The sequence below is a fragment of the Nuphar pumila genome, chromosome 4 (genome assembly GCF_984573655.1).
Source record: "Nuphar pumila chromosome 4, dmNupPumi1.hap1.1, whole genome shotgun sequence".
In the NCBI taxonomy this organism is placed as follows: Eukaryota; Viridiplantae; Streptophyta; class Magnoliopsida; order Nymphaeales; family Nymphaeaceae; genus Nuphar; species Nuphar pumila.
The window spans coordinates 46195605-46221520 of NC_143252.1; the positions used below are offsets into that span (position 1 = coordinate 46195605).

Here is a 25916-nt window from a genome sequence, read left to right on the forward strand (position 1 = left end):
GTTTGACTAAATAATTGTGAAATCCTTTTGGTTGAAAAAGTTTTATTTTTATTTTTTTAAAGGCAAGCTGGGTTAGACCCTACCCGTTATACAAGTATACCATTAGGTTTTTAACCTGCACCCTCCCGACACAAGGTGACGTGCACTAGCTACTCCAACCAGTTGGTGGTTTTTTTGCAGAAGAGATACACCCTCAACCACACAAATGAATTGGCAATAGCTAAATTACTTCACGAAAGAGGACAGGATTTCACTCAGTTGCTTACAGCAAGGTTTTAAAACCCAGTGACTCGTCACTCGGCTTGTCCTTGAGTGACTCATGATTTGGCTAAGTCAACTTGGTGACTCGGCCGGTCATGTTAACTTTATATTTTATATAAAATATATAAATATATGTATATACTATCTATATTTTATAGTATTTTACCAATATATTATATATAATAAATATTATATGATATTTTTTATAATATATTTAATGTATATTTTTATTAATGCATGTATAATCATATTTTTATATATAATATACATAATATTTATATTATATTTCATATAATATATATATATATATATATATATATATATATATATATATATATATATTTCATAATACTTGAAGAGGTACTGTTTGAGGTAGGAAAGGAATTTCTCATGCAATCTCATGGCAAATCGCTGATAGAGCGCTCTTTCATATTCTGGACTGGACCCTGGCTCAATGGACCACTCATTTTGCACTTAAATAGAGGTGGGCAACCACCCAGACCGCTAATAGACCGGGCCAGTCAACGGGCCGTCCCATCAGCCAAAAGCCCAGTTTGGGTTGGCCCATTGGGAAAACCCCGGCCTATGGCTTGCCCATTAAGCCCGTGAGCCTAATCAAGATTGACCTATTTTCTAATATTATATAAAATATACATTTTATATTATATATATACATGTGTGTGTGTGTGTCAAGCTGAAGGACTATGGTAACACTAAAAAAATTTTGTGGATTAGACGGACGTTATCCGTCGTTAATCCGCCGCTAAAATTATTAGCGATGGATAGCGTTCGTCGTAATTTTCTAGCCGCTAATTAGCAACATAAAAAATCCATCGCTAAATTGCAAGGGATTAGCGAATGCCATAATTCATGGCTAAATAACGATTGATTTTGTTTTTGCGACAGATATAAATCCGTCGCTAATCCATCACCAAAATTTACCATTATTTTGTGCTTGAATTTTAGCAACGGATACATATCGGTCGCTAATCCCTCACAAAATTTTAAAACATGAACTCTAGGCTTGAATTTCAGTTGCGATGAAATTCTGAATTTTTCAGAATCAACCCTCTCAAACTCACAACACAATGTATATTACACTTCTGAAAGTTGTTTCCCGTAAAATTGTTATTTCAATAGCTACTCCCCGAAAATTCAAGTTAGCATAACAATAAACAAGCTAGTTACAAAACTGAACTTGAATTAGCATATCAGAGTGAACTACAATAGCATAATCAAACTAGATCTGCTGAAGAGTGGCAGCAATAGGCAGGTCTCCTGCCAATACCATAAGTCAGGAAGTTGAACACCCAATGCATCTCAACACCAGAAAGCATTACAGAACTTGTGGGTGTCCACTGTCTATATAGCCAAAGAATGAGAAATATACATACATATATATAAAACCAGAAAGAGAATTCGTATACTGCTCAGCTAATCTGTGGCATGACTATATACATTCTGAGGGCTCGCTAATCTTCTGTCATGGAAATGGCCACAAAAACCAGTGCAATATCCACAAACTTTTACATACTTGATTGCTTCACCATGTAGGTTACTATGTTTAGTAAACCTTCTTTGATTCCTAGGTACAGAATTTGATGCTGTGACAAGGCTACCATTCACGCTTGTTTTTTACCTCTTTCGACTCTTCCCCTTTGGCTGGCGAGTGTCCATGTTTTTCCCAAAATCTTCATCATAATTCAATGGAATATCCATCTCTATGCTAGGAAAACCGCAAGCAAAAAACAACAGAAGAAAACAATAAACAAGAACGATCGAACTAAACACAGCAAAGACAGAGATTTACGTGGAAAAACCTCTCCTCAAATCTGAGAGAGTAAAAAATCACGACGGCCCAAAGAAAAACTTTATTGCTCTTCTTCGACAGTTACAAGAGAGAAAGAAAAGAAAGAATTTATACAAGGCAAGGGTGACAACCCTAAACCTAAACGAATCAGGTCTGATCCATAAGAAACTGGGTCTCAAACATAAGCCCAAAAAAAAATTCTTCTGGGGGGCCGCTGCCCCCAGAGACCTCGCCAAGGGCGGCCCCCCTGGACCCCCAGCCACTGACCACGTCCACGCCAGGAGAAGCCCCTGAACCCCCCGAACACCCCTTTCTGCAAGAGAAAAAACTCTAAATCAGGCTCCACAACTCATCACTCTGAGGCTTGGACATTCCTGGAAACTTTCTGAGAATTGTGCTGCCTTGAAGGTGTTCGCTTGTCAGAATTTGTTTTCCTCTGCAAAGTTTATCGCAGAGATAGAAAGGATCGAAAAATTAAGAGTTCTTACATACAAAAAAAATCAAAGATCCAGAAACAAGTATAAGAACATAGCAGATAGATTCACTACACCTTATTGCTAGGTGTCTTTCCATTCTCCAGGTCCGGTGCTTGGTCATCACCTGCATCACCACTGAGGTTTATGAAATCTTCTAACGAGGCATCTCCTTCAGCATCGAGACAAATGTCCTTTGTTACCCATTTTTTCTTCTGCCTTTCCCTTGCCTGCAAAGAGAAGATAAAATACATTGAGACACCACCCTTCCCACATAGGATTTCCCCTTTCCATCCTTGCTCGCGTAAGGAAACCATGGTGTTCTTAGATTCAAATAATGGGATTGCAGCACTTCCATATCTGGTTACTGGCCCAAATCAAGAATTAGTCATTGTGTCATGGGACATAAATTTACATTAACCTGGTTTGGTATTGACCGATGTTCTGTGGGCCACTCAGCATGACCAACTTAACTCACAAGACAATGATAAGCATAGTTACCAAAGTAGAGTGCGGAACCAGCAACTATCAACCCTTTCTCAAAAATAGCGAAAGCTAAAGCAACAAGCTTACTGACAGATTTGTCAATTAGATGGCTCAAACATGGTTACTCTCCTTTCTATATAATTTTTTCTTCAAGCCAAATCATTGGAGGCAACTCTTTTCTATATACTTGACAACATTCATGTGCATCTTATAAAACCAAGTTTAAAAGATGTATGCTCCTAGCTCCACTCAGACTTGGAAACCTTTTTTAACTTTACTAAAGAAAACCTTAAGAAGTAACTTGTTGAGGTATCTCTTTTAATTTTTGCTCTAACGGGGCATCATCAATAAGTAAGGAGACAACGTCCTCAGGTGCCAAAAGTTCTCCCTGAACATGACCTCCAGTCATAACAAGCTGTTGTACAGTATTTTTCTGACTTGCTCTTTGCAAAATTTTCTCTTCAACTGTCTCTTTGCAGATCAATCGGTAGACAGTTACCTACATGCCACACATACAGGTAGCGTTTAGCAAAAAAACTATCTTTTATCCTTCCTTCAACACACATAATTAAAAAGTGCATCCAAAGAGATAAACTTCAGCCAGTGTAGATTCATGTAGAGTACATAATTACCGAAAAAAATACAGAAGTAAGCACATATAATTCAAATAAACATTAATCACTGACAACTAGCCAAACCTAAGCATCCGTATTGTGAATCATGCCTAATAATACAAGCAGCCAAATCTTCAGCCACTTTGATCAATATCAGCCAAAAAACAGTAGCCTCAAATGCATGAGATAATAAAACACATAAGGAAGCAATCATCTATAACCCAAGATCTATACATAATGAAAGTAAAAGATGGCCATCTTTGACTCAAAATGAGATCAAACTTCTGTATAAAGATCGTGGTTTTTGAACTGTGTACTGATACTAAATGATATTAAATTTGTTCCATAGTAATAGAAGAAAAAGTAAGAAACTGAGGAGATGAATCATTAACTGATGAAAATGGAGAGGACGGGGGAACAAGCCCACAATTCAGTTTCTACCCATGCCTCTTTTAAGACCAAGGTGGTTTTATGTGTCAGTGGAGCATAAGAAAAGATAAAAGATAAGCACCATATGAAAGCAGAATCAATTTATTCCCAGCAATACAAAAAAATTAGTTAAAAAGCTATATATTAGGTAAACTGACCTCCTTTGTCTGATCTAGCCGATGTGCTCTATCCATTGCCTGTAGATCCAAGGTTGGGTTCCAATCATTTTCATAAACTATGATTGTATCTTCAGCAGTCAAATTAATTCCAAGACCTCCAGCTCTAGTACTCAATAGAAACACAAATATATCGCTCCTACACACTGAGAAAAAGATACTTTCATGTTCAATAGATCAAGAAAAACACGAGAAAGAAAATTCAATAGGTATAAATGAAATAACTCCACAATAAACAAGGACATATTTTTTCTACAAGCATTTTGGGCATCCCAAACATTTAAATACCAATGGGAAGATGGGTTCCAAATCTGAATCGTATCATGGTCATTTTCAACCATCAAAAGTCATCGTCATATCTTAGCATCAAAATAGCTAGGAAGTTGCAGCAAAAGATGTTAGATTGAAAATTTTACAGCTACAATAAACAGAAACAACCCCATCACCTCGTGCTTCCGCCCCTCTGAATCGATTGCAAAGATCTTCACGATCCGATCGGCCACCTTCCGCGATGGCGACGGTGAAGGCAACAACGAGGAGGATTTGGAGAGGAGAAAGGAGGGGGGAGGAGGGAAGAGAGAGAGAGAGATCGTGCCCTAAATGGCCCTTTTTATATCGCAAATTAGCGACGGATTCACGATGGGAATTTTTTGTTGCACAATCTGTCGCTACTTAGAGACGGAAAATTTCTGTCGCGATATCCATCGCTAATTTGCGATAGATTAGTGAAAGATTTTTTTTGTCACTAATTTGTGCCTAATTTGCGACAGATTTTGAGACTGAAAATTTCAGTCGCTAAGTAGCGACGGAATTTTTCTGTCGCTAATTCCGTAACTAATTTCAATTTTACGGGCGACTAGTTTTCTCTAGCTAATCCGTCACAAATTTGTGATGGATTATTTTTGTCACAAATTTCTGTCGCTAATTAGTGTTTTCTTGTCGTGTAACTTTCGTTGAAAAAATTACAATGTGTCATGTAATATATTTTTGTTTTACAAAAATGCCCAAACAAAATTTTAAGGGCATCGTCAATTTCACGTGACAAGAATGTTAATTAAGAAAAAATTATAAAAGCATTGGTGCTTTTTTGCACTGATTGCCCTTGTTTCTGCTTTTATAATATTTAGGACATGAACATTTTAGTCATCTTGTTGGATTAAATAATTGTGAACTCTCTCATTCAAATGATAACGTGAAATCCTTCTGGTTGGAAAAGTTTTTTTTTTTTAAGGCCAACTGGGGTTAGACCCTACCAGTTATACAACTATACCCGAAGCAGGTTATATGTCCCCCCCCCCCCCTTAAGAGGGTCGTTAGCTACATCTTGTGTTTGGGGGTCTCAATAAGCACCACATATGTAAGCATGTGTGGCTCGTATCTCCATGTTTGCCAGCATCACTTAGTATTGAAGTTTGATGCGATTGCAAAGACTTAAGTACCTTTTCCTCCATTGGTGCAAAAAAAATGACGATTCTAGAAAAGGAATGGTTGCAAAGACTTAAGTACCCCAAAGATGATTATTTAAGACCCAGTCCCTGCGCTGCAGGATTATCCGAGAAAGAAATCCCCCCTGGAGAAGGTCATGAACATCAACCCTCTCACTCTCTCTCTCTTTTCTCTTTCTGCTTTTGTGCACATCTAGCAGACGATCTTACATTGCTCCATCAAGCACCGACTGACCTGCACACTGACTGTAACATCATTCAACTTGATGAGTTGTGGAGCTTGATTCAGAGTTTTTGCCCTTACAGGAGGGGGGTCTGGGGGCTCCCCCCGACGTGGGTAGCATTGTTCAACTTGATAAGTTGTGGAGCCTGATTCAGAGTTTTTGCCCTTACAGGAGAGGGTCCGGGGGCTCCTCCCGGCGCGGGTCCTGCTGCGCGGTCAGCGCCACATGGACCATTTTTTTTTTGGCCTTGTATAAATTTTTTCTTTTATTTCCCTCTTGTAACTATCGAAAAAGAGCAATAAAGTGTTTTGTTTAATCGTGGTGCTCATGTTTCCTTCGGTTGTTTCTTGCTCGAGGTTTTCGTAACACCCTTTCCCACGATTTTCTGTTTTTTTATGCAATTTTCATAAATCGCTACTCAGTTTGCCATTTTTTCGCTGTGCGATTTTCATAAATCGCTACTCGGTTTAGCGATTTGCCATTTTTTTCGCTACGTGATTTTCATAAATCACTACTCGATTTAGCGATTTGCCATTTTTTTCGCTACGTGATTTTTATAAATCGCTACTCGATATAGCGATTTGCCATTTATTTATTTTTCTACGCGATTTTCATAAATCGCTACTCGATTTTGCGATTTGCCATTTTTTTGCGCAATGCGATTTTCATAAATCGTGATGCCGAACATCGTCCCCTTGAGCACGATCTTCATCGTGATCGGGCTGTAGTCGCCAGTCATCCTGATGGCAGTCTTGAGGTTCATGATGGGGAAGTCGGAGTTGTACTCCGTTGTAGGTGTACTGGAGGAAGATTTCATTGTAGGTGTCCCTCGAAGGCAGAGGAGGAGCCGCCGCAGTTGGTTGCCCGCTGGACGAGAGTAGCATTCCGGCCACTGCTAGTAGAAAAAGGATGACGATCACCATCGGATTGCCGGCTCTTTGCCTCCCTTGATTTCTTCTCTAGAGAGAGAGAGAGAGCTTTACAGTGTTTTACGGAGAAGGAAGAAGAAGAAGATGAAAATGAAAAGTTCAAACAGACATTTTTGATGGCTCAGGTTCATTTCGCCGAATCATCATCGGATCGTCGACTCAGATTCGTTTCGCTGTTTAGACTTTAAAGAGTCAACATCATCCTCGACTTTCTGGATGGACATGTTTGTCCTTTTATTGAACCATTTGTTTTTTTTTTAATAAAGGACATTTTTGTCATTTTCTCAAACCATCATCCTCGACTTTCTGGATGGACATGTTTGTCCTTTTATTGAACCATTTGTTTTTTTTTTAATAAAGGACATTTTTGTCATTAACTCCGCCTGTGTAGTTATACACTGCCGGTCCCAAGCCCGGATAAAGGAGGAGGGTTGCGGTAGGCCTGTGACAGCCAGCATAAAAACTTTGTCATATCCTATGAAAATGAACCAATATGAGAATTTCGTTGGGGCGTTCCCTACTGAGCGACGCGCTGTACTCTCTAGGCCCGGAGGCAGTGATAAATGTGCAAGGGTTGCTAGGTCGTCGCCCAGAAGCGACGCGTCACACCGGCGCCCGGGTGTGGTGTCAAATAGGCAAGGGTTCCCTCACTTTGTTGGACGGGTGGGGGTAAAGAAGTTAGTCCAAGACCATAAAATTAGGTTAGCCACTTGGAACATAGGGTCTTTAACTGGTAAGTTGGTAGAGTTAGTAGATGTTATGTGTAGGAGAAAGATTGATATTTTATGTCTTCAAGAGACCAAATGGGTAGGTGAGAAAGCTAAAGTGATAGAACCTTGGGGATATAAGATTTGGTATACAGGAATAAATAGGAATAGGAATGGAGTAGGGATTGTTATGAGTCGTCAGTTTATAGATAATGTAGTTGAGGTCCGTAGGAAGGGTGATAGAATTTTACTTATTAAATTAGTATTAGGTACGGATATTATTAATATTATTAGTGTTTATGCACCTCAAGTAGGTTTAGATGATTCCATTAAGCATCAATTTTGGGAAGATTTAGATGGAGTAGTACAAGAGACATCTTATGGAGAAAAGCTTTTCATCGGCGGTGACCTTAATGGACATGTAGGCATTAGTAGGGATGGATTTGAGAATATTCATGGAGGCTATGGTATAGGAGAAAGAAATGAAAGTGGAGAAAGGATTTTAGATTTTTGTTTGTCCTATGATATGATCTTATCAAACACCTGGTTTAGGAAGAGGGAGTCTCACCTAGTAACATTTAAAAGTGGGGTTAATACGAGTCAGATAGATTTTTTCCTACTTAGAAAGAGAGATAGGGGTTGTTGCATCGATTGTAAGGTTATACCAGGAGAAAGTGTAGCTACACAACATAGAGTCTTAATTTTAGATCTTAGAATTAGACAATGCCGCAAAAGGGATAGACATAGGATAGATCCTAGAATTAAGTGGTGGGCACTGAAAGGAGCTAAACAAGGAATGTTTGTAGAGCAGGTAGTTAAGGAAGTTGATTGGTGTCTCGAGGAGGATTCAGAATCAATGTGGAATAAGATAGCGGGTGGTATGAGAAAGGTAGCTAAGGAGGTATTGGGTGAGTCTAAAGGCGGTGCACCACTAGGTAAGGATACATCATGGTGGAATGAGGATGTCAAATTAGCTATTAAGGTTAAAAGAGAGTGTTATAGAAATCTAAGTAAGAGTCGTGATAATGAGAATTTGGAGAAGTATATGATAGCAAAGAAGGAAGCTAAAAAAGTTGTTCGAAACGCGAGGGCTAAGGTATATAAGGAGGTTTATGACAAGTTGGATACCAAAGAAGGCGAGAAGGATATTTATAGGCTTGCAAAGATGAGAGATAGGAAATCGAAGGATTTGGGTATGGTTAGATGTATCAAAGATGAAACGCAAAGGGTTTTAGTCAAAGATGAGGAGATTAAGGAGAGATGGAAAGATTATTTTGATAAGCTATTTAATGATAGTCATGCTCAAGATCTTGGAGACTTCTCCATTCCTTTTCATGAGATAAATCGTGACTTCATGCGCAAGATTCAAAAGAAAGAAATTGCAGAGGCTTTGAAGAAAATGAAATCAAGAAGGGCAGTTGGCCCAGATGGTATACCTATCGAGGCTTGGAAATGCTTGGGAGAGAAAGGTTTAGAATGGTTGACAAATCTTTTTAACTTGATTTGGCGAACAAATAAGATGCCTAATGAGTGGAGGAAGAGTACTTTGGTGCCTTTATATAAGAATAAGGGTGATATACAAGATTGCACAAACTATCGTGGTATAAAACTCATGAGTCATACTATGAAACTTTGGGAGAGGGTGATTGAGTCTAGGTTGAGGAAGGTTGTCATGATATCGGAGAATCAATTTGGTTTTATGCCTGGAAGATCAACTATGGAAGCTATACATCTTCTTAGACAACTTATTGAAAGATATAGAGAGAGGAACAAAGATTTGCATATGGTTTTTATTGATTTAGAGAAGGCATATGATAGAGTACCTAGGGACGTTCTCTGGTGGACAATGATGAAGAAAGGTGTTTCTCTCAAGTACATTAGTATAATTAAAGATATGTATGAAGGAGTAGTAACCAATGTCCGCACTTGTGGAGGGGTGTCAACCAATTTTCCGATAACGGTTGGGTTACATCAAGGATCTGCTTTAAGCCCTTTCCTATTTGCGATAGTGATGGATGAGCTTACGAGATCAATTCAAGAAAATGTACCGTGGTGTATGTTGTTTGCTGATGATATTGTTTTGATTGATGAGTCTAGAGCTGGGGTTAATGCTAAGTTAGAATTATGGAGACAGACATTGGAAGCTAGAGGTTTTAAGTTGAGTAAGAGTAAGACTGAATATATGGAATGTCGGTTTAGTAAGCAACGAAGTAGTGATGGGAGTGTAGTGAAGCTTGGTGAACAAGATATACCGGTGAATGATTATTTCAAATATTTGGGATCCATCATTCAAAAGTATGGAGAAATTGATGGAGATGTAAATCATAGGATAAAGGTTGGGTGGATGAAATGGAAAAGTGCAACTGGAGTGCTGTGCGATCGTAGAATGCCATTGCGGTTGAAGGGAAAGTTTTATAGGACAACTATTAGGCCCGCTTTACTATATAGTACGGAATGTTGGGCTGCCAAGAGACATCATATTCAAAAAATGAGTGTAGCTGAGATGCGTATGCTGAGATGGATGTGTGGAAATACAATAAAAGATAAGATTCAGAACGAGGAGATACGTAAGAAGGTAGGCGTTGCACCCATTGAAAATAAGATGAGAGAGAATCGTTTACGGTGGTTTGGACATATTCGACGAAGGCCTAATGATGCTCCAGTTAGAAGGATGGAGAAATGGGAAAATATATTAGTTAAAAGAGGTCGGGGTAGGCCTAGGAAGACATGGATGGAGGTGATAAGAAAGGACATGAATGCTTTGAACCTCACCGAGGACATGGCGTTGGATAGAAATGATTGGAGGAAAAGGATTCATGTGGAAGACCCAAAATGAATTTCTTTTTTGGTTCATATCGCTGACCCCAATTGTTTTGGGATGAAGGCGTAGTTGTTGTTGTTGTTGATCGTTTTATGGCAAGAATAGCAAGAAAGGGTACTTAAGTCTTTGCAACCGCACCAGACTCCGATGCTAAGTGATGTCAACATACACAGGAATATGAGCCCCATGTCACTACAAGAAAAACGTGGATTAACGATGGACGATATCCCTCACTAATCCCTCGCTAATCCGTCGCTAAATAATTTAGCGACGAAATGGCGACGGGTTAGCGACAGATATTGTCTGTCGCATAATCCTGGTCGCCAATTAGCGACATAACTTATCCGTCGCTACTTTCGTCGCTAATTTACGACAAGTTAGCGACAAATCATGTTCGTCGCGAGTTCGTCGCGAAATAAGCACCGATTTGGGTTTACGACGAATTATATTTCGTCGCTATTTTAGCGACGGAATATAATTCGTCACAAACCACAAAAAATCGTTTAGCGACGGATAATATCCGTCGCTCGTCCATCACAATTTTTTTTTAAAAAGAAAAACCCCGAGGCGTATGCCTCATACGCCTTAAGGCGCATGCCTCGAGGCGAGGCGCGCCTCAAGCCGAGGCATACATGCCTTGAATTTTTTAATCAAATGAGGGTCAAAGTCCTCATTTGACCAAAAATTAGAGGTTTTTTTATGCAGTTTTAACTAAGCTGTTAGTAAAAAATCGGGTATGATTCATAAAAAAACGGGTCTCAAACATAAGCCCAAGAAAAAATTTGGTTCGGGGGGTGGGGGGGGGGGCTTCCCCCCAAGCCCCGTCAGGGGCGGCCACCCCTGGACCCCCGCCCACTGACCACGCTGGGGGAATCCCCGGACCCTCCTCTTGTAAGGAGAAAAACTCTGAATAAAGCTCCATAACTCATCACGTGTCCCCTAATGGGCACAACTTTGATAGAGTCTTATTATTGTTATATATATATATATATATATATATATATATATATATATATATTCAGTTGGTTAACTGGTGTGACACGTCAGTTTTGTGGTGTCTAAGTAAGGTGCTTCTCCATGAGCATAGGGTCTAATATACTAAGTTTAGTGTTTTATTTTTCACTATTTTTTTCACCTATAGATGTTCAATGAAAAATTCTATTTGAATTCTGAATGGAGAAAACTAACTACTATTTCATTGTTGTAAATTTCAATGAAAATTTCTGAATTGTGTTTACAGATCACATACCCACGGAAAGGTGAGTTAATGCCATACAGACCAAACAAATTTAGTTAATGGAAATTAATAAATTCATAAAATATTTTGGGTCATTTTTTGAAAGGTTTTTATATATTCAAGAGGTAGAAGCTAAGGATTTTTTTTTCACCATAAATATAGTTCAATACAGTTGGCAGAGTTTCCCCAGAAGATTGATAGCAATGATGTCATTAAAGATCCTCCACAATAATGTACATTTTCATCTTCAAACAGAACTCATTATAAAAAAACTGTTATTCCAAAGATTTTGGTTCATGCCTTAAATTGATTGGACCCATTACAGATATTTTTAATTTCCTAAAGATTCATCAATTATCTTAAAGAACTCAGTGTAGTTGACCATTGCAGAATTAGGAGCACTCTCTTTGACAAGATCAACACCTCTTTGACAAGAAAAACTCTTTTCTTATATAGGACCCACCCAGACAGATCGTCTGATATAAGCCTCAGCAAGTGTTAGATTAGAATGAACAATAGAAACCATGCAAAATACAGAATGTTATAATATTCAGCATAAAATGAACATAATATCAAGAAAAAATAGCATCATCATACTTAACTCTAAGCAAAAAAAATTGCACCCACTTCAAAGCTCCACACATGCATGTGCTAGCAATATCATATACATCAGTTCACAATACTAGTTCTAGACTGACTCAGATCTAGCTATTACTCGTCAAATATTTAAGATGAATTCAGAGAAAAAAAAGATAAAAATGTTAGAACATATAACACACAAAAACACAACCAAAGAAATTTTTTTAGGAAGAAGAGAGCCACCAATTTGTATATTGCCCCTTCAAGTTAAAAGAAAAGGTGAATAGCAATGAGTGCCTGCCTTGAGAAAAGAGAAGTCCTTCCTTCATAAGCAAGCATATAGAGCAGTTGTATTTTCCTCCTGACTTTCCAAAAGACATCTACAAGCTAGTGGCAGAACATGCAAAGAAACAGAGAGTCCGCATAAAACAATTTTGTGATTTTAAGTACAGACATCAATTGTAAAGAACATCAAAAGGTAACCAAATTCCACAGCCTTAAAACCAAATTCATCAAGTGATAATACAACCAATAAAGGAGAATTTTCCCAGAGTAACATAACGCATAAACTGTTTTGATTACTCACCTCAATAGGGGTCATCAACTCTAAAGGTTTCTCCCAACTAGACTGCTTCATCTTTTTATGTAACAATACCTACGCGCCATGAGACAAATATGAGATCCCAAAGAATGAATAGTAAACAACCTTCTAAAACTCATACAGGAAGCAAACCGTTGGATATGGGTCCAGTAATGCTTGAACCACACTAACAGATTTTTTCTTTAAATCAAATTTTTATGGTAATTCAAAACTCATATTGGAATCAAGGATCTGGATTTGATTCTAGTTTTGATGACAATGGATAAATTTGTTCACATATATGTGCTTCTCGGATGCAAATCCAACAACATTGGCCATTTATGTCCCAACATATGACCCAGATTTTATATCCACCAGCAGCTGATGGCTGAACCAGAAACAAGCAACTGCAAGTAGCATAATGTAAGCAAAAATACCTCTTTCCATCAGCATAAGTGTGCTCCTGCCAATCTGAGGAAGACTGAATATTAGAATTAGCTTGAGTAGTTGTTGCCTGAATTCCAAATGAGAGAATTAGAATCACATAGGTCAGCAAAACAAAAGCAGCAATTAGAGAAGTTTGCAATTGAAAAAAACCGAGAGAAATTTTCTAAAGAACAAAGGCATTAACTAAAGAGAAAATGTTGCATCCATATGTTACCGTAATAATGGAAGATGCTACAGCCTGCTGGCTAGCTTGCAGTGATGGTGAAACAAGCGGCCCACTCTGGACCCCTGATGGCAATCATGGTTGTCCTCCTGATATAGGTGGTGTATATATTTAAAAAGGAGCATTTTGAAGACTAAAAAAGAAAACAACAAAAGGCAAACCAAATTGATTCCAAAGCCAAGCAATAGGAAAGAAGGAAAAAAGAGAAGGAATGCACCTGAAAAGGTCCAAAAGCATGTTGTAGCCCTCAGCTGCCCTCGATTCCTGCTGGAAGGAAGCATGTGAATTTGAACTCCTTCAATCGTAAAAAATCTCAATCGAGATCCTAGACACCAATTTTTACCGCATGCGTAGACCTTCCAAGAATCCAATCAACCTCACCAAGACACAATCAGATCAAATTCACTAAGAGGGAAAAGTCATCGCCAGTAAAAACTCAAAAACAGAGAAAGAACACCAGGCATGCAGCATTTACAAAAGACGGATCTTACTTCTGAGACGACAGCAAAAGAAAAAAATGGAAAAAGAGGAGGTAAATTAAAAAAACATAAAATCCCGAAATGAGATGATCTGTTTTTTTTCCTCTCTTGCTTGGTCATGTAAATTAAAAAAAAAATGAAGAAATTTCAATCAACTTAGGAAATCCTCGACTAAAAAGAGTTTTTCCATAATTCAAGAAACTTCGACCTCCATAACAAAATCCACGATCAAATTCAACAATCAACAAACTTAAGCATTAATGATGTTAAAGACGCAAGGGATTTCTATCAAAAATCCAGAGTGAGACTAAATGAAACGGCGCCTAAATAGGGAAGAGCAGGAGAAATAGGAAGAGGAGGAGGAGGTCACGGCGGTGACAGTCGCGCTGGTCTTCGGCAGGTGCCCAAATGGACACTTCACGGTAGTGGCTCACCCGGCTTCCGGCATCGGCAGTGGAGGGTTTCAAAAGAGAGGGGGGGCAGACGAAAGGGGAAACACAGGAGAAAGAAAGGAAGAGGGGAAAAGAAGAAGGGAAGGGAAAGGAGAGAGGAAGGAAGGGAAGACAACAGTCGGCCGGCGGGGGTCGGCGACGACGTGGCTCCGACCGGTCTGCGGACGAGGAAGAGAAAGGAGAAGAAGAGAAGGCTCAGAGGGCGGCTGCGTACAGTGAAAGGGGGAAAAGTGCTAAGGGGTGAAAAAAATTTAGCTGTAGCCACGAATTAGCGACGAAAAACTTTTATCTTATAGCTAATTAGCGACGGAATTTGCGATGGACAAATTCTTTCATAAATATGTGGCTAAGTTGCGATGGAGTTTTAAACATAATTTTTTTGTTGCGAATTCGTCGTTAATTAGTGATAGATTTATGACAAAATTATTTCAGTCGTTAATTCTATAAATATTTTGCATTTTAACGACAAATTGTTTTCTCTTGCTAATCTATCGCAAATTTACAACGAAAAAAATTCATCACAAATTTTCGTCGCTAATTAGCATTTTTCTTGTAGTGTGTGCTTACATACGTGGCACTCGTTCGAACCCCCGAACACAGGCGTTCACTGAATCATAGGAAGAGAAGATAGTTGGAAAAGTCTTGTTGCAGAAGAGATACATCCTCAACGACACAAATGAATTGGCAATAGTGGAATTACTTCATGAAAGAGGACAAAGTTTTCTTGTGGAAGAGATACATCCTCAACCACACAAATGAATTGGCAATAGCTGAATTACTTCATGAAAAAATGACACTATTCAACTCCGTTGTTTACAGCATGCCCGGTGACTCATCACCGGGCTTGTCCTTAAGTGACTCGTGATTCAGCCAGATTAAGTAAAAGCATTAAAAGCTTTCAATTTTCCAAAACTAGATTTGTAAAATTTATATATTTATATATATATATATATATATATATATAGAGAGAGAGAGAGAGAGAGCTCGGTGGATGAGGATTAAAAGCTACATTAATTTGAAAATTCAAAACATTTAACAAAGCATTAAAAGCTTACAATTTTCCAAAGCATTGAACATGGTTTTGGTAAGTTGCATTTGGTGTTGGTACTCGGTTGATGAGAATTTATTAGCATTCAAAAGAGAGAGAGAAAATTAAATTATAATATTTAATATTGAAATAATGATAATGAATAGACATTTTACGAAAATAACACTATTTTAATGCATCTAATTAACTCTCATGCAATTATCTATATTTTGTGAAAAATTTATGTTTAGAATATAAAATATCATGATTACAATGTGATATTTATGTTTTATTAAGTACACTATAATAGTTTGCAAATAAGACACTAAATTTCAATTTCAAATAGTGAAAATGCCATGTTTTAATATTTTAAAAATATTATAGATATATATTGAAGTTATGTTTATTACTATATACATATATTAAACCACACCTAATATGTTATTTTTTATTTTTATATCATAAATTATATACTTATTATTTATTTTTAATAAATTAAAAAAAAATTTATTGACTCAACCGATACCGAGTCTATAGAATGCCAGCCATGGTCATAACACTCTCTTCTCCCTTCTTCCTAATGGAAAAATCAAGTGAGAGGGGTACAACCACCTATGCAAGGTTTTACACGCATTCAGATCACCTATCTTTCATAAATTTGAAGATTACAAGATCTGATCGGTCCAATCACTTTAAGAAAAGTCATTTGACATCTTCACCTTCCATTGCTTCATTCTACAATGACCTTTTAATCTTGTGTATATTGTGGAAATCACTTTTCTAAAAGACTTTAATTTTACCATGCTTTCTCATAAGCTAAAAAATGAAAAAAAAAGAAAGAAAAAGGAACAAAGAAGTCGGTCTAATGCACCTTGAGTCTTACACCCAAATGCATGCTTGATCGCATCTAATATATGCAGTGTTTTCCAATGCTCAGATGGTAGGAATTACTTTTAGAGGCACAACTTTCTGTCGCCTAAGAACAAACATGTCCTTCGTATCAAGTTCCTCTAGTGCTATCCCATCTGGAAGCTTCAAAGAAAAAAAGTGGATGAGAGAAGATGAACCATGCACTGGCCATAGAAAGGCCAATGCAGATCCTCCTGCCCACTCCAAAAGTAATGAACTTTAAATCCTGGCCCTTGAAATTTATTTCTGACCCAACGAACCTCCTCTTCGACGAAAATGACATCGGGTCTTCTCAGACTTTCTCATCCCTCCCAATAGCCCAATGGTATTTTCAAAATACTGCTATTTGAAAAATATAGCTTTCGTTATCATGATATTATCGTGTTAGTGATATTTATATGTTTTAATATATGTAATATTTTTCTTATATATATTTTTATATATTAGAATCACTAGAATATGAGAACTAGAAATATGATAACTAATATGTAAATCGTGATTTTCATGATTTTTTTTAACTATTTTCTCTTGAATCTAAGAGTGTGGATGTGATCTAAATACTTGGTTTTATAAGAACCCACTATTGAATCATCCCATTTTGATGCATAAAAAAAGATTTTTTAGGGCTTTAAAATCAACAGTTCATAAACTTCAAAAATATTTAAGCATTCAAAAATCACATTTTTCATCAAAAACACACAATCCAATGGTTCCTAGCAAATTCACCATGCCCAGTACATCCACATGGTTGGATTTGCAAAAAAAGTGTTGGAAATCCCTGTATTTTTAGTTCTCATATTCTAGTGACTCTTTACTTATATATCCTTAAAATTTAGTCATCCTGATAGTTTCCTAAGAAAACAAAATTAATTTATTGTGAGCTATTTTTTTGCCTGAAAAAACGGTATCGTAAAAGCAGAGGCACAAAGTCAGGGATGTTAAAAATTTTGTGTGGTCCTACCTATGTAATTAATCACCCGTTATAAATTGTCTAAGGTGAAGACCCATATAAAGTGATCTTATATGATTGCACCATATAACATCTTATAAAATATGATTATAATAATGTGTAGATACATCATTTGCCCTCATATGTCAATTTTTTATTTTATGATGAGCTGAATTGGAAAGAAAACTATAGGATGGTTACAATTAGGTTATGATCCTCAAAACTATATATAGTAGTTGTTCTCTTTTGCCTCTCCATCAAGAAAGAAAATTGTTCCTCTCTCATTAGGTTTATAGAAGAAGAAAATGCCACCTATAGAGGTTTTGAAAGATTGTTTATTTATGATCTTTTCGATGATTAAACATGGACAAATTTAAGGATTAAGAAATATGAATCCAACAAGGGATTCATACCATCATCAAGGCTTTGATAATGTCCCTTGTTAACCCTCAACCAGGCTCTGCACTGTGTTGCAGCAGAACATCCAAGAAATCGTTGTTGGTCTGAGCAGACCCACTTGCAGAGTAAGACTCCAGTCGCTTCAGGATCATCTCATCCAAGAGGTCATGCAGCTGCTGGCCTTGAGTAGTGATCATGGCTCATCGTATGCCGTGAGGATCGACCCACCTCAGCACTGAGAAGTAGTCGGTGAGGTTCGACTTTCCAGCCATTTCCATGATCTTCCACACCATATCTTTGAACTCTTGCATGGATTCCAACTTGAGATCGGCCACGTCTTGCGAGAAAATCATGTTCGATACAAGATTCAGCAAAGTAACAAAGGTGCATCGTCCAATATAGATCGTGCACCCGTCCGTCCGCAAAGGCTGCTCGAACATGTCAAATTAGGTCTCCCACCTTCTCTCATAGGCCTTTCATCGCATCGAGTCACTTGGAAGAGAAGATATCTGTGTTGGAGATGCGCCTTAGCTCTCGCCATCTCGAGCTGAGTCGGTTCCACACCATCAAGTGCTCGTTGTGCCAGAACGCAGTCACTGAATCTGACACGGTTCGGCCGGCAAACACTTGGTCGTGCTTCTGCAGGACCTTTTCGGCCATTTTGGCCGAGGAGACCACCACGGTGGTTCGCATGCTCAGCCATAGTGTCATCATGGGCCTGTATGTTTTAGAGAGCTCGTACAACAATTCATTGGGCTTATTCCCAAGCTTGAAGAGGGAGACCCACAAGACCTGGTGGGAGTTTGCTACTCTTTCTCCATAATAGGAGAAACCTGTATACACACAACAACAAAGTACAAGCCCATAGCATGAGATCAATAGGTTCCTCCATGGACTCTCTATCTCTCTTAATTTGGCTCTTGGGCGTTTTTTGATGAAGCAAACTAGGTTTATACTCTTTAGTGGAAAGCAGATCAGGTCATGCTGAACATGAGCGTTTTTTTTTTGTTTCATGCCGACAATCGTCGCCCGTCTGTTTGCATTTTGAATGAATGCCACATGGTTTTGTTGACTTTTGAGCTTTTTAAAATGCAAATAGGATGTCAGCATGAGCAAAAACGCTCATGTTCAGCATGACCTGATCTGCTTCCTCTTTAGTGGTGGACGCAAGAAGGTAGATCTGGTGATTCGTCAAAGCACACAAAAATTTGTGTTTTAAAATTATCCACGTTCACAGCCTTTAATCTTTGGTGTAATGATGACATCAGCTTTTCTTGTGGGCCCCACTGGCGAGGTATCTACTTGCTGATTGATACAGAAATATTCGGTTAAGCGTCATGAAGTGCTTCAGATGAGGTCATTTCGAAAATGAGGATGCATGTCATCTGAGCATCTTTGCCGTTGGTTTTGCCCCTATCATCCAAATGGGGCCTAAATGATAAACAACTTAGTTGAATCACTTTAAATCGCCCCTCTCTTTCTCTCTTACTGTTTCATGCTTTGAAATGATTACACATAAAATAATGTGCATTTAAAAGCATCTGTACATTTTTTTGATGTTGACGACTCAACTTTCGTTGACATCTTCCATAGTAATTAGGACACGTGTCCCATAGTTGGAACTGAAGTATCCGTTGAGATCGATACTGGAGACACAAAATCCATTGAATCTTTCATTAGTTCCTTAAATGAGAAGGACCTTCAGCTGTTTTTTCTTTTTTCTTTTTAAGGGAAAATATAACGGGGGATGTTAAGGCCATTCTTAGTTCACGTCTTTGAAAATCTGAAATGAAAATAAAATTTTATACAAAGTAAAGATAGCAGTAACATGGTCGCTAACTGTCTTTGGGATGAGTCATCCTCCTAATCAAGATGCCTGTAGAGCTTTTCAAAGAACGTGAAACAAGTTCACACTTACAATCCCCAAAACTGTTACTCATATCTCAATTAAAACGAGGGATGACTACAGGTACATCAAATAAGTTGATGAAGGAAGTGGAGTTCCACTTGTCTGGTAGGAGCAGTTAGTGCACGATCACTTTGTGATGGGACATTGTGGTATATATAGTTGTATAATTGGTAGGGGTCGGACTAACCCCAGCTGGCCTTTAAAAAAAATTAATAATAATAAGTTTATGAAAAAAGACTCCTCCACTGGTGAGAGGCTTTCAAGTGAGGCCCGTGCGATTCTAAGTGAGATGCATGTTGGAGACGGACTATGTAGTACTCTCAATTTTTTGATGATTTATAAATGAATTAAATATGAATTTTGTTGCAATTATGACTTGAAATTGATGCTTGATTTATCTTGATTTAAGACAAATTTTAACTGAGTAATTTTGATTAATTTTAAGGTGCAAATTGAAGTTGAATTAGTTCTTAAGTCACTACAAGAATTATGTGGATTAGCGACGGATGCTATCTGATGCTAATCCATCGCAATTTCGTCGCTGAACTGATTAGCGATGACGTAGCGATGGATAGCGTTCATCGCAATTTTTTGGTCGCTAATTAGCGACATAACTGATCTATCACTACTTTAGTCACTAATTTGTGATGGATTAGCGAATGTCATGATCCATTATTAATCCATCGCTAAATAAAGACTGATTTGGTTTTGCAACAGATACATATCTGTCGCTAATCCATCGCTAAAATTTAATGACGAATATGTATCCGTCTCTAATATCCATCACCAATTTAATGCCGAATTAACGATGGATTACATTCCGTCGTAAAACATCGGCTGATTCAGTTTTTGAGACATAAATATTCTTCCCTAATCCGTCGCTAAATTAACGACGGATATTAGCGACAGATAATATCCATTGCAAAATTTTAAAGTAACATGGCTGAATGACACATAAACTAGTAATAAAGTGAATGACATTAACAAAATTCAGAGATTGTCAAAAAACTTTCATAGTGATTCAATCATGAATATATGGGTTCTAAGGCAGTCAAAAAAATTTCATAGTGATTCAATCATGCATATATGTGTTTTAAAGTTGTAAAAAAAAATTATAGTGATTCAATCATGCATATATGTGTTCTAAGGCCGTCAAAAAAAGTTTATACTGATTCAATCATTTATATATTTGTTTTAATGGTGACAACAAAAATTCATAGTGATTCAATCATGCACATATGTGTTCTAAGGCTGTCAATAAAAGTAAAGTTCATAGTGATTTGATCATGCATATATGTGTTTTAAGGTTGTCAAAAAAATTACATAGTGATTAAATCATGCATATATGTGTTCCAAGGTTATAAAAAAAATCATAGTGATTCAATCATGCATATATGTGTTCTAAGGGTATCATAACAATTTTATAGTGATTCAATATTGCATATATGTTTTTAAAAGGTGTCAAAAAAATTTATAGTGATTCAATCATGTATATATGTGTTCTAAGGTTGTCATAAAAATTTTATAGTGATTTAATCATACATATATGTGTTCTAAGGTTGTCAAATAAAATCCATAGTGATTCAATTATGCATATATGTGTTCTAAGGCTGTCATAAAAATTGTATAGTGATTCAATCATGCATATATATGTTCTAAAGGTGTCAAAAAACTTTCATAGTGATGAAATCATGCTTATATGTGTTCTAAGGTTGTAAAAAAACTTTCATAGTGATTCAATCATGCATATATGTGTTATAAGGCAGTCAAAAAATTTTATAGTGATAAAATCATGCTTATATGTGTTCTAAACTTGTAAAAAAACTTTCATAGTGATTCAATCATGCATATATGTGTTATAAGGCAGTCAAAAAAATTCATAGTGATTCAATCATGCATATATGTGTTATAAGGCAGTAAAAAAATTTCATAGTGATGAAATCATGCTTATATGTGTTCTAAGGTTGTCAAAAAACTTTCATAGTGATTCAATCATGCATATATATGTTATAATGCAATCAAAAATTTTTATAGTGATGAAATCATGCTTATATGTGTTCTAAGGCTGTCAAAAAAATTTTATAGTGATGAAATCATGCATATATGTGTTCTAAGATTGTCAAAAAACTTTCATAGTGATTCAATATTGCATATATGTGTTCTAAGGTTGTCAAAAAACTTTCATAGTGATTCAATCATGCATATATATGTTATAAGGCAGTCAAAATTTTTTATAGTGATGAAATCACGCTTATATGTGTTCTAAGGTTGTCAAAAAAAATCATAATGATGAAATCATACATATATTTGTTCTGAGGGTGTCATAAATTTTTTATAGTGATTCAATCATGATATATGTGTTGTAAGGTTGTCAAAAAAATTTATAGTGATTCAATCATGTATATATGTGTTCTAAGGCTGTCATAAAAATTGTATAGTGATTCAATCATACATATATGTGTTTTAAAGGTGTCAAAAAAATTCATAGTGATTCAATCATGCGTATATGTATTCAATCATGCATATACTAGCTTGAAATCTAACGACATGAAACAAATGACATGAAACTTTATATCTAATGGGCACCGAAGCTTATGTTGAATGTAGACAAAGTTTTTCTGTCTCGAAAAAAGTTGCACAACTCATTATGGACAAGGTTGGGAATGACTTTATGTAAAAAGTCATGCATTATGTCCTGAAGAAGCTGACGAATACCATCCCAAGAAATAGCAGGGTCAATTGGATGGTGGGAGTTGATGCTGGCGGGAGAATTTTGAGAGCCCTGGTTGCAGGAGGCAACAACTGGTGTGATGTTCATGTTACTCTCAAACCCGAACACACAACCCTTTTTGGGTTCACCGGTTGCAGTCACCCATGTTGCAGGATCAAGAGGCGGATGCTGAGTAGAGTCATCTCTATATCGCTCTACCATCTGTTGCTCGTATAACTCCTACAAAGTAACAATATGAATTAATAATTAAGAATTACAATATTTATAATAATGTAATTCATGCTAACTTGTATATTACAATGTTTATTAATACAATAAATGCATACTGTTGTCGCTCTCGCCTTCTCTGATACGAACTCTCTCGTGCTCTTACATTTATGTGTTTCAACAAACACATCCTTGTAAGGCACAATGCATCATTTTCGGCTTCCTACAAGGTTAAATGATAAAAAAATCAATTAAAAAGTATGCAAAAATACTTATAAATTTGATAATATATATTAATGAGTTACCATTTTCTTTTGGTGGCTCCCAAAAGTCCTAGATCCACCTGTGTGTAGATGGCCATCAGGCATCTTCGCTCGGTTTTATGCAGCCTTTGCTGAGCGATTTTAAAATTCATGGCTCGCCCACTTGTCGCACATTGCATCCCAATAATTTATCCTGATAGTAGAAGGGGCATGACCCTTCAACTGCAGTGAATCATCTATCCCACCAGCTGCTTTTATTGCTGTAGTCTACATATTGTGCAGCATGTCGACAAATCGACTGACAACCACCTTCTGCCACACTAGCCTCACGTCCTGCTCCTCCTTCGCAGTCGTGAAGCGATTCGAAGCCTATAAATAATTTTAGAAAGTTAGTATACATGACTATAAAAAAAATTAAATATGAAACATATTAGCTATGATAAACGATTGTATACCATGAATGAGGACCATAATCTGTCTAACACCTCATTGGGGTACTCTTTCTATTGAGTGATTGATCCTAAAAGATGCTGAACTAGTGACTTCCTAATTTCTCATAATACTTGTTATGGCTCGAACCTCGCACTACACAAGAATTGATACACATTAACAATTGATTATTGATATATAATATTTATAAGATAAGTATTGGATAAGTGACAATGAAATACTTACGGTCGACTATCGATATACACTATTTGAATGAGTCGTAATGTGTCAAACTGAGAAGACCCTACATCTAGCGTTGTCTCGTGATGTATATGAGTAGCTGGTGTAGGTGAGTCACGTGCAGACAAAATATCATTTACAGAACAGTGAGTTAGAAATTCACACAATGCACATTTAAACTAATCAAGTATACAATTATTTAAATGATATACCTATCGAAGCATTACGTGAAGATGAATGCCACCACAACAAAGCAGTGAATTAGCGACGACCACATTTTGTCGCTAAACCGTCGCTAACCGGCTTAGCGACGGATTAGTGACGACGAGGCGACGGAAAGCTTGCGTCACGAATTTTTCGACGCTAACTGGCGACAGAATACATCCGTCGCCAGTTTCGTCGCTAATTGCGACGGAATAATGAACGATGTATTCCGTCTCCAATCCATTGGTACTAAACAACGACCTCGGTTGGTGACGGATTTACATCCGTCGCTAGATTTATATGCATAGCAACGGAAAAATTTGTCGCAAACACGAAAAAAAATAAAAAAAATTATTTGAAAATTAAATATCGAGAATGGTACAATTTATATTTCCTGTACAATTTATATTTTCTGTAAATAAAAAACAAAGTACACATAAAATTTCATATAAAAGGAATCTACAATAATTAATCGTTCCACCTTAAAATTAACAAGTTTAATTATTTACAATTCAACAATTACAATTTCGAAACAAAAAAAAAATAGAACTTCTTCAACACAGTTCTCTAATCATCGCCAAGATTTTGTGCGTCTTCTTGTTCATTACCTTGATCTGTCCCTTCAGCTCCACTGCGTTGATTATCGCTAGCAGCCTACACAAGAAAAGAAGAGTCAGTATTGATAAAAAAAATATTATGAAATAAATTATACACTATATGTGATTCTATCATGTGCTCATATGTGTTCTAAGGCAGTAAAAAAACTTTATATGTGATTCTATTATGCTCATATGTGCTCTAAGGCAGGCAAAAAACTCTATATGTGATTCTATCATGAATGATATGTGTTTTAAGGCAGTAAAAAAACTTTATATGTGATTATATTATGCTCATATGTGTTCTAAGGCAGCTAGAAAAACTCTATATGTGATTCTATAATGCTCATATGTGCTCCAAGGCAGGCAAAAAACTATATATGTGATTCGATCATGCTCATATGTGTGCTAAGACAGTCAAAAAATTGAATATGTGATTATAGCATGCTCATATGTGTTCTAAGGCAGTCAAAAAAACTCTATATGTGATTCTATTATGCTCATATGTGCTCTAAGGCAGGCAAAGCAAAAAACTTTATATGTGATTCTATAATGAATGATATATGTTCTAAGGCAGTAAAAAAACTTTATATGTGATTTTGGCATGCTCATATGTGTTTTAAAGTAGTCAAAAAACTGAATATGTGATTATAACATGCTCATATGTGTTCTAAGGCAGTCAAAAAACTGAATATGTGATTATAGCATGCTCATATGTGTTCTAAGGCAGTCAAAAAAACTTTATATGTGATTCTATCATGCTCATATGTGCTCTAAGGCAGACAAAAAACTTTATATGTGATTATAGCATGCTCATATGTGCTCTAAGGCAGGCAAAAAACTCTATATATGATTCTATCATGCTCATATGTGCTCTAAGACAGGCAAAAAGTTATATATGTGATTCGATTATGCTCATATGTGTTCTAAGGCAGTCAAAAAACTGAATATGTGATTATACCTAAGAGGGACCTGCAATCGAAGATCCTCTGTTCAGCAAAAAACTGTTGAACTCATCTCGAAGAACATCAGCGACAGTTTCATGGAAGTAGTCACGCAGTATGTTCTTAACGATCTGGCGTACATCTTCACCGGAAAGAATAGCCTGCTGCTTGGAGCTTATGTCGGCGGAAGAAGTCTGTGAGCCGTAACTGGAAGAAGCAATAACAGGTGAAGTGTTCATATTACTCCTAAACCCGAACACGCGACCTTTTTTGGGTTCACCTGCTGCAGTCACCCATGCTGCAGGATCAAATAATGGATGTTGAGTAGTGTCATCACCATATCGCTCTACCATCTGTTGCTCATATGCCTCCTACAAAATAATGTTTAAAGTATGCATTAATAATTAATGATAACATTATGATAACTTGCATATTGCAATGATTATTAATAGAATAAATACATATCATTGTCGTTCTCGCCTTCTCTGATACAAAGTCTCCCGTGGTCTTCCATTTATGTGTTTCAACAAACACATTCTTATATGGTACAATGTCTCCTTTTTCTGCTTCCTGTGAAGTTAAATGATAAAAGATTTAGTTAACAAGTTTGCAACAATACTTATAAAATTAATATTATATATTAATGAGTTACCATTTTCTTCAGGTGACTCCCAAATGTCTTAGATCCACCTGTGTGTAGATGGGCTTCGGGCATTTTCGCTCGATTTTGTGCAGCC

General features: G+C 36.9%; 1 long non-coding RNA gene across 2 annotated transcripts; it reads right to left on the reverse strand.

The window, feature by feature from the left end:
- Positions 1-2117: 2117 nt before the first annotated feature.
- On the reverse strand, positions 2118-14601 carry LOC149840163 (uncharacterized). Of its 2 annotated transcripts, XR_016431530.1 has the most exons (8): positions 13659-14601; positions 13433-13530; positions 13209-13285; positions 12778-12846; positions 4232-4395; positions 3430-3529; positions 2622-2774; positions 2118-2507 (listed from the first exon to the last, which is right to left on the reverse strand). It is a non-coding gene; the product is annotated as an uncharacterized LOC149840163 (long non-coding RNA). The 2 variants fall into 2 exon arrangements; XR_016431529.1 differs by having other exon boundaries at positions 2622-3529.
- Positions 14602-25916: the final 11315 nt, after the last annotated feature.